A 10,843-nucleotide genomic window follows, 5' to 3' on the forward strand; every position below is an offset into this window, starting at 1 on the left:
TTGATGGGATGGCCTTTCCCCCCCCTGTCGTTTCCCTCCTGTTGTTTAACTCCTGTTTTAACTCCGCCGTGCCACTTACCAACACGCCACTGAGGGTGAGAGGGACATGGGATGGATAGATACATAGACAGATAGATAGATAGATAGATAGAGTGATGGCTGGGGTGCTGTGTGGAGAGGTTAGGGGTGGTGTGCGTGTGAGGGGTGCTAGGGTTGCTGGGTGCCTTACTTGCTGCATGATTCCTCTTGTTGTTGCAGGTTGCAGGTTGATGGGATGGCCTTTCCCCCCCCTGTCGTTTCCCTCCTGTTGTTTAACTCCTGTTTTAACTCCGCCGTGCCACTTACCAACACGCCACTGAGGGTGAGAGGGACATGGGATGGATAGATACATAGACAGATAGATAGATAGATAGATAGAGTGATGGCTGGGGTGCTGTGTGGAGAGGTTAGGGGTGGTGTGCGTGTGAGGGGTGCCTTCCTTGATGGGATGGCCTTTCCCCCCCCTGTCGTTTCCCTCCTGTTGTTTAACTCCTGTTTTAACTCCGCCGTGCCACTTACCAACACGCCACTGAGGGTGAGAGGGACATGGGATGGATAGATACATAGACAGATAGATAGATAGATAGATAGATAGATAGAGTGATGGCTGGGGTGCTGTGTGGAGAGGTTAGGGGTGGTGTGCGTGTGAGGGGTGCTAGGGTTGCTGGGTGCCTTACTTGCTGCATGATTCCTCTTGTTGTTGCAGGTTGCAGGTTGATGGGATGGCCTTTCCCCCCCCTGTCGTTTCCCTCCTGTTGTTTAACTCCTGTTTTAACTCCGCCGTGCCACTTACCAACACGCCACTGAGGGTGAGAGGGACATGGGATGGATAGATACATAGACAGATAGATAGATAGATAGATAGAGTGATGGCTGGGGTGCTGTGTGGAGAGGTTAGGGGTGGTGTGCGTGTGAGGGGTGCCTTCCTTGATGGGATGGCCTTTCCCCCCCCTGTCGTTTCCCTCCTGTTGTTTAACTCCTGTTTTAACTCCGCCGTGCCACTTACCAACACGCCACTGAGGGTGAGAGGGACATGGGATGGATAGATACATAGACAGATAGATAGATAGATAGATAGAGTGATGGCTGGGGTGCTGTGTGGAGAGATTAGGGGTGGTGTGCGTGTGAGGGGTGCTAGGGTTGCTGGGTGCCTTACTTGCTGCATGATTCCTCTTGTTGTTGCAGGTTGCAGGTTGATGGGATGGCCTTTCCCCCCCCTGTCGTTTCCCTCCTGTTGTTTAACTCCTGTTTTAACTCCGCCGTGCCACTTACCAACACGCCACTGAGGGTGAGAGGGACATGGGATGGATAGATACATAGACAGATAGATAGATAGATAGATAGATAGAGTGATGGCTGGGGTGCTGTGTGGAGAGGTTAGGGGTGGTGTGCGTGTGAGGGGTGCCTTCCTTGATGGGATGGCCTTTCCCCCCCCTGTCGTTTCCCTCCTGTTGTTTAACTCCTGTTTTAACTCCGCCGTGCCACTTACCAACACGCCACTGAGGGTGAGAGGGACATGGGATGGATAGATACATAGACAGATAGATAGATAGATAGATAGAGTGATGGCTGGGGTGCTGTGTGGAGAGGTTAGGGGTGGTGTGCGTGTGAGGGGTGCTAGGGTTGCTGGGTGCCTTACTTGCTGCATGATTCCTCTTGTTGTTGCAGGTTGCAGGTTGATGGGATGGCCTTTCCCCCCCCTGTCGTTTCCCTCCTGTTGTTTAACTCCTGTTTTAACTCCGCCGTGCCACTTACCAACACGCCACTGAGGGTGAGAGGGACATGGGATGGATAGATACATAGACAGATAGATAGATAGATAGATAGAGTGATGGCTGGGGTGCTGTGTGGAGAGGTTAGGGGTGGTGTGCGTGTGAGGGGTGCTAGGGTTGCTGGGTGCCTTACTTGCTGCATGATTCCTCTTGTTGTTGCAGGTTGCAGGTTGATGGGATGGCCTTTCCCCCCCCTGTCGTTTCCCTCCTGTTGTTTAACTCCTGTTTTAACTCCGCCGTGCCACTTACCAACACGCCACTGAGGGTGAGAGGGACATGGGATGGATAGATACATAGACAGATAGATAGATAGATAGATAGAGTGATGGCTGGGGTGCTGTGTGGAGAGGTTAGGGGTGGTGTGCGTGTGAGGGGTGCCTTCCTTGATGGGATGGCCTTTCCCCCCCCTGTCGTTTCCCTCCTGTTGTTTAACTCCTGTTTTAACTCCGCCGTGCCACTTACCAACACGCCACTGAGGGTGAGAGGGACATGGGATGGATAGATACATAGACAGATAGATAGATAGATAGATAGAGTGATGGCTGGGGTGCTGTGTGGAGAGATTAGGGGTGGTGTGCGTGTGAGGGGTGCTAGGGTTGCTGGGTGCCTTACTTGCTGCATGATTCCTCTTGTTGTTGCAGGTTGCAGGTTGATGGGATGGCCTTTCCCCCCCCTGTCGTTTCCCTCCTGTTGTTTAACTCCTGTTTTAACTCCGCCGTGCCACTTACCAACACGCCACTGAGGGTGAGAGGGACATGGGATGGATAGATACATAGACAGATAGATAGATAGATAGATAGAGTGATGGCTGGGGTGCTGTGTGGAGAGGTTAGGGGTGGTGTGCGTGTGAGGGGTGCCTTCCTTGATGGGATGGCCTTTCCCCCCCCTGTCGTTTCCCTCCTGTTGTTTAACTCCTGTTTTAACTCCGCCGTGCCACTTACCAACACGCCACTGAGGGTGAGAGGGACATGGGATGGATAGATACATAGACAGATAGATAGATAGATAGATAGAGTGATGGCTGGGGTGCTGTGTGGAGAGGTTAGGGGTGGTGTGCGTGTGAGGGGTGCTAGGGTTGCTGGGTGCCTTACTTGCTGCATGATTCCTCTTGTTGTTGCAGGTTGCAGGTTGATGGGATGGCCTTTCCCCCCCCTGTCGTTTCCCTCCTGTTGTTTAACTCCTGTTTTAACTCCGCCGTGCCACTTACCAACACGCCACTGAGGGTGAGAGGGACATGGGATGGATAGATACATAGACAGATAGATAGATAGATAGATAGAGTGATGGCTGGGGTGCTGTGTGGAGAGGTTAGGGGTGGTGTGCGTGTGAGGGGTGCTAGGGTTGCTGGGTGCCTTACTTGCTGCATGATTCCTCTTGTTGTTGCAGGTTGCAGGTTGATGGGATGGCCTTTCCCCCCCCTGTCGTTTCCCTCCTGTTGTTTAACTCCTGTTTTAACTCCGCCGTGCCACTTACCAACACGCCACTGAGGGTGAGAGGGACATGGGATGGATAGATACATAGACAGATAGATAGATAGATAGATAGAGTGATGGCTGGGGTGCTGTGTGGAGAGGTTAGGGGTGGTGTGCGTGTGAGGGGTGCCTTCCTTGATGGGATGGCCTTTCCCCCCCCTGTCGTTTCCCTCCTGTTGTTTAACTCCTGTTTTAACTCCGCCGTGCCACTTACCAACACGCCACTGAGGGTGAGAGGGACATGGGATGGATAGATACATAGACAGATAGATAGATAGATAGATAGAGTGATGGCTGGGGTGCTGTGTGGAGAGGTTAGGGGTGGTGTGCGTGTGAGGGGTGCTAGGGTTGCTGGGTGCCTTACTTGCTGCATGATTCCTCTTGTTGTTGCAGGTTGCAGGTTGATGGGATGGCCTTTCCCCCCCCTGTCGTTTCCCTCCTGTTGTTTAACTCCTGTTTTAACTCCGCCGTGCCACTTACCAACACGCCACTGAGGGTGAGAGGGACATGGGATGGATAGATACATAGACAGATAGATAGATAGATAGATAGAGTGATGGCTGGGGTGCTGTGTGGAGAGGTTAGGGGTGGTGTGCGTGTGAGGGGTGCTAGGGTTGCTGGGTGCCTTACTTGCTGCATGATTCCTCTTGTTGTTGCAGGTTGCAGGTTGATGGGATGGCCTTTCCCCCCCCTGTCGTTTCCCTCCTGTTGTTTAACTCCTGTTTTAACTCCGCCGTGCCACTTACCAACACGCCACTGAGGGTGAGAGGGACATGGGATGGATAGATACATAGACAGATAGATAGATAGATAGATAGAGTGATGGCTGGGGTGCTGTGTGGAGAGGTTAGGGGTGGTGTGCGTGTGAGGGGTGCCTTCCTTGATGGGATGGCCTTTCCCCCCCCTGTCGTTTCCCTCCTGTTGTTTAACTCCTGTTTTAACTCCGCCGTGCCACTTACCAACACGCCACTGAGGGTGAGAGGGACATGGGATGGATAGATACATAGACAGATAGATAGATAGATAGATAGAGTGATGGCTGGGGTGCTGTGTGGAGAGGTTAGGGGTGGTGTGCGTGTGAGGGGTGCCTTCCTTGATGGGATGGCCTTTCCCCCCCCTGTCGTTTCCCTCCTGTTGTTTAACTCCTGTTTTAACTCCGCCGTGCCACTTACCAACACGCCACTGAGGGTGAGAGGGACATGGGATGGATAGATACATAGACAGATAGATAGATAGATAGATAGAGTGATGGCTGGGGTGCTGTGTGGAGAGGTTAGGGGTGGTGTGCGTGTGAGGGGTGCTAGGGTTGCTGGGTGCCTTACTTGCTGCATGATTCCTCTTGTTGTTGCAGGTTGCAGGTTGATGGGATGGCCTTTCCCCCCCCTGTCGTTTCCCTCCTGTTGTTTAACTCCTGTTTTAACTCCGCCGTGCCACTTACCAACACGCCACTGAGGGTGAGAGGGACATGGGATGGATAGATACATAGACAGATAGATAGATAGATAGATAGAGTGATGGCTGGGGTGCTGTGTGGAGAGGTTAGGGGTGGTGTGCGTGTGAGGGGTGCTAGGGTTGCTGGGTGCCTTACTTGCTGCATGATTCCTCTTGTTGTTGCAGGTTGCAGGTTGATGGGATGGCCTTTCCCCCCCCTGTCGTTTCCCTCCTGTTGTTTAACTCCTGTTTTAACTCCGCCGTGCCACTTACCAACACGCCACTGAGGGTGAGAGGGACATGGGATGGATAGATACATAGACAGATAGATAGATAGATAGATAGAGTGATGGCTGGGGTGCTGTGTGGAGAGGTTAGGGGTGGTGTGCGTGTGAGGGGTGCTAGGGTTGCTGGGTGCCTTACTTGCTGCATGATTCCTCTTGTTGTTGCAGGTTGCAGGTTGATGGGATGGCCTTTCCCCCCCCTGTCGTTTCCCTCCTGTTGTTTAACTCCTGTTTTAACTCCGCCGTGCCACTTACCAACACGCCACTGAGGGTGAGAGGGACATGGGATGGATAGATACATAGACAGATAGATAGATAGATAGATAGAGTGATGGCTGGGGTGCTGTGTGGAGAGGTTAGGGGTGGTGTGCGTGTGAGGGGTGCCTTCCTTGATGGGATGGCCTTTCCCCCCCCTGTCGTTTCCCTCCTGTTGTTTAACTCCTGTTTTAACTCCGCCGTGCCACTTACCAACACGCCACTGAGGGTGAGAGGGACATGGGATGGATAGATACATAGACAGATAGATAGATAGATAGATAGAGTGATGGCTGGGGTGCTGTGTGGAGAGGTTAGGGGTGGTGTGCGTGTGAGGGGTGCCTTCCTTGATGGGATGGCCTTTCCCCCCCCTGTCGTTTCCCTCCTGTTGTTTAACTCCTGTTTTAACTCCGCCGTGCCACTTACCAACACGCCACTGAGGGTGAGAGGGACATGGGATGGATAGATACATAGACAGATAGATAGATAGATAGATAGAGTGATGGCTGGGGTGCTGTGTGGAGAGGTTAGGGGTGGTGTGCGTGTGAGGGGTGCCTTCCTTGATGGGATGGCCTTTCCCCCCCCTGTCGTTTCCCTCCTGTTGTTTAACTCCTGTTTTAACTCCGCCGTGCCACTTACCAACACGCCACTGAGGGTGAGAGGGACATGGGATGGATAGATACATAGACAGATAGATAGATAGATAGATAGAGTGATGGCTGGGGTGCTGTGTGGAGAGGTTAGGGGTGGTGTGCGTGTGAGGGGTGCCTTCCTTGATGGGATGGCCTTTCCCCCCCCTGTCGTTTCCCTCCTGTTGTTTAACTCCTGTTTTAACTCCGCCGTGCCACTTACCAACACGCCACTGAGGGTGAGAGGGACATGGGATGGATAGATACATAGACAGATAGATAGATAGATAGAGTGATGGCTGGGGTGCTGTGTGGAGAGGTTAGGGGTGGTGTGCGTGTGAGGGGTGCCTTCCTTGATGGGATGGCCTTTCCCCCCCCTGTCGTTTCCCTCCTGTTGTTTAACTCCTGTTTTAACTCCGCCGTGCCACTTACCAACACGCCACTGAGGGTGAGAGGGACATGGGATGGATAGATACATAGACAGATAGATAGATAGATAGATAGAGTGATGGCTGGGGTGCTGTGTGGAGAGGTTAGGGGTGGTGTGCGTGTGAGGGGTGCCTTCCTTGATGGGATGGCCTTTCCCCCCCCTGTCGTTTCCCTCCTGTTGTTTAACTCCTGTTTTAACTCCGCCGTGCCACTTACCAACACGCCACTGAGGGTGAGAGGGACATGGGATGGATAGATACATAGACAGATAGATAGATAGATAGATAGAGTGATGGCTGGGGTGCTGTGTGGAGAGGTTAGGGGTGGTGTGCGTGTGAGGGGTGCTAGGGTTGCTGGGTGCCTTACTTGCTGCATGATTCCTCTTGTTGTTGCAGGTTGCAGGTTGATGGGATGGCCTTTCCCCCCCCTGTCGTTTCCCTCCTGTTGTTTAACTCCTGTTTTAACTCCGCCGTGCCACTTACCAACACGCCACTGAGGGTGAGAGGGACATGGGATGGATAGATACATAGACAGATAGATAGATAGATAGATAGAGTGATGGCTGGGGTGCTGTGTGGAGAGGTTAGGGGTGGTGTGCGTGTGAGGGGTGCCTTCCTTGATGGGATGGCCTTTCCCCCCCCTGTCGTTTCCCTCCTGTTGTTTAACTCCTGTTTTAACTCCGCCGTGCCACTTACCAACACGCCACTGAGGGTGAGAGGGACATGGGATGGATAGATACATAGACAGATAGATAGATAGATAGATAGATAGATAGAGTGATGGCTGGGGTGCTGTGTGGAGAGGTTAGGGGTGGTGTGCGTGTGAGGGGTGCTAGGGTTGCTGGGTGCCTTACTTGCTGCATGATTCCTCTTGTTGTTGCAGGTTGCAGGTTGATGGGATGGCCTTTCCCCCCCCTGTCGTTTCCCTCCTGTTGTTTAACTCCTGTTTTAACTCCGCCGTGCCACTTACCAACACGCCACTGAGGGTGAGAGGGACATGGGATGGATAGATACATAGACAGATAGATAGATAGATAGATAGAGTGATGGCTGGGGTGCTGTGTGGAGAGGTTAGGGGTGGTGTGCGTGTGAGGGGTGCCTTCCTTGATGGGATGGCCTTTCCCCCCCCTGTCGTTTCCCTCCTGTTGTTTAACTCCTGTTTTAACTCCGCCGTGCCACTTACCAACACGCCACTGAGGGTGAGAGGGACATGGGATGGATAGATACATAGACAGATAGATAGATAGATAGATAGAGTGATGGCTGGGGTGCTGTGTGGAGAGATTAGGGGTGGTGTGCGTGTGAGGGGTGCTAGGGTTGCTGGGTGCCTTACTTGCTGCATGATTCCTCTTGTTGTTGCAGGTTGCAGGTTGATGGGATGGCCTTTCCCCCCCCTGTCGTTTCCCTCCTGTTGTTTAACTCCTGTTTTAACTCCGCCGTGCCACTTACCAACACGCCACTGAGGGTGAGAGGGACATGGGATGGATAGATACATAGACAGATAGATAGATAGATAGATAGATAGAGTGATGGCTGGGGTGCTGTGTGGAGAGGTTAGGGGTGGTGTGCGTGTGAGGGGTGCCTTCCTTGATGGGATGGCCTTTCCCCCCCCTGTCGTTTCCCTCCTGTTGTTTAACTCCTGTTTTAACTCCGCCGTGCCACTTACCAACACGCCACTGAGGGTGAGAGGGACATGGGATGGATAGATACATAGACAGATAGATAGATAGATAGATAGAGTGATGGCTGGGGTGCTGTGTGGAGAGGTTAGGGGTGGTGTGCGTGTGAGGGGTGCTAGGGTTGCTGGGTGCCTTACTTGCTGCATGATTCCTCTTGTTGTTGCAGGTTGCAGGTTGATGGGATGGCCTTTCCCCCCCCTGTCGTTTCCCTCCTGTTGTTTAACTCCTGTTTTAACTCCGCCGTGCCACTTACCAACACGCCACTGAGGGTGAGAGGGACATGGGATGGATAGATACATAGACAGATAGATAGATAGATAGATAGAGTGATGGCTGGGGTGCTGTGTGGAGAGGTTAGGGGTGGTGTGCGTGTGAGGGGTGCTAGGGTTGCTGGGTGCCTTACTTGCTGCATGATTCCTCTTGTTGTTGCAGGTTGCAGGTTGATGGGATGGCCTTTCCCCCCCCTGTCGTTTCCCTCCTGTTGTTTAACTCCTGTTTTAACTCCGCCGTGCCACTTACCAACACGCCACTGAGGGTGAGAGGGACATGGGATGGATAGATACATAGACAGATAGATAGATAGATAGATAGAGTGATGGCTGGGGTGCTGTGTGGAGAGGTTAGGGGTGGTGTGCGTGTGAGGGGTGCCTTCCTTGATGGGATGGCCTTTCCCCCCCCTGTCGTTTCCCTCCTGTTGTTTAACTCCTGTTTTAACTCCGCCGTGCCACTTACCAACACGCCACTGAGGGTGAGAGGGACATGGGATGGATAGATACATAGACAGATAGATAGATAGATAGATAGAGTGATGGCTGGGGTGCTGTGTGGAGAGATTAGGGGTGGTGTGCGTGTGAGGGGTGCTAGGGTTGCTGGGTGCCTTACTTGCTGCATGATTCCTCTTGTTGTTGCAGGTTGCAGGTTGATGGGATGGCCTTTCCCCCCCCTGTCGTTTCCCTCCTGTTGTTTAACTCCTGTTTTAACTCCGCCGTGCCACTTACCAACACGCCACTGAGGGTGAGAGGGACATGGGATGGATAGATACATAGACAGATAGATAGATAGATAGATAGAGTGATGGCTGGGGTGCTGTGTGGAGAGGTTAGGGGTGGTGTGCGTGTGAGGGGTGCCTTCCTTGATGGGATGGCCTTTCCCCCCCCTGTCGTTTCCCTCCTGTTGTTTAACTCCTGTTTTAACTCCGCCGTGCCACTTACCAACACGCCACTGAGGGTGAGAGGGACATGGGATGGATAGATACATAGACAGATAGATAGATAGATAGATAGAGTGATGGCTGGGGTGCTGTGTGGAGAGGTTAGGGGTGGTGTGCGTGTGAGGGGTGCTAGGGTTGCTGGGTGCCTTACTTGCTGCATGATTCCTCTTGTTGTTGCAGGTTGCAGGTTGATGGGATGGCCTTTCCCCCCCCTGTCGTTTCCCTCCTGTTGTTTAACTCCTGTTTTAACTCCGCCGTGCCACTTACCAACACGCCACTGAGGGTGAGAGGGACATGGGATGGATAGATACATAGACAGATAGATAGATAGATAGATAGAGTGATGGCTGGGGTGCTGTGTGGAGAGGTTAGGGGTGGTGTGCGTGTGAGGGGTGCTAGGGTTGCTGGGTGCCTTACTTGCTGCATGATTCCTCTTGTTGTTGCAGGTTGCAGGTTGATGGGATGGCCTTTCCCCCCCCTGTCGTTTCCCTCCTGTTGTTTAACTCCTGTTTTAACTCCGCCGTGCCACTTACCAACACGCCACTGAGGGTGAGAGGGACATGGGATGGATAGATACATAGACAGATAGATAGATAGATAGATAGAGTGATGGCTGGGGTGCTGTGTGGAGAGGTTAGGGGTGGTGTGCGTGTGAGGGGTGCCTTCCTTGATGGGATGGCCTTTCCCCCCCCTGTCGTTTCCCTCCTGTTGTTTAACTCCTGTTTTAACTCCGCCGTGCCACTTACCAACACGCCACTGAGGGTGAGAGGGACATGGGATGGATAGATACATAGACAGATAGATAGATAGATAGATAGAGTGATGGCTGGGGTGCTGTGTGGAGAGGTTAGGGGTGGTGTGCGTGTGAGGGGTGCTAGGGTTGCTGGGTGCCTTACTTGCTGCATGATTCCTCTTGTTGTTGCAGGTTGCAGGTTGATGGGATGGCCTTTCCCCCCCCTGTCGTTTCCCTCCTGTTGTTTAACTCCTGTTTTAACTCCGCCGTGCCACTTACCAACACGCCACTGAGGGTGAGAGGGACATGGGATGGATAGATACATAGACAGATAGATAGATAGATAGATAGAGTGATGGCTGGGGTGCTGTGTGGAGAGGTTAGGGGTGGTGTGCGTGTGAGGGGTGCTAGGGTTGCTGGGTGCCTTACTTGCTGCATGATTCCTCTTGTTGTTGCAGGTTGCAGGTTGATGGGATGGCCTTTCCCCCCCCTGTCGTTTCCCTCCTGTTGTTTAACTCCTGTTTTAACTCCGCCGTGCCACTTACCAACACGCCACTGAGGGTGAGAGGGACATGGGATGGATAGATACATAGACAGATAGATAGATAGATAGATAGAGTGATGGCTGGGGTGCTGTGTGGAGAGGTTAGGGGTGGTGTGCGTGTGAGGGGTGCTAGGGTTGCTGGGTGCCTTACTTGCTGCATGATTCCTCTTGTTGTTGCAGGTTGCAGGTTGATGGGATGGCCTTTCCCCCCCCTGTCGTTTCCCTCCTGTTGTTTAACTCCTGTTTTAACTCCGCCGTGCCACTTACCAACACGCCACTGAGGGTGAGAGGGACATGGGATGGATAGATACATAGACAGATAGATAGATAGATAGATAGAGTGATGGCTGGGGTGCTGTGTGGAGAG

This window comes from Sceloporus occidentalis, unplaced genomic scaffold, assembly GCF_023333645.1.
Source record: "Sceloporus occidentalis isolate IW3139 unplaced genomic scaffold, rSceOcc1.0.p SCAF_296, whole genome shotgun sequence".
Taxonomy (NCBI): Eukaryota; Metazoa; Chordata; class Lepidosauria; order Squamata; family Phrynosomatidae; genus Sceloporus; species Sceloporus occidentalis.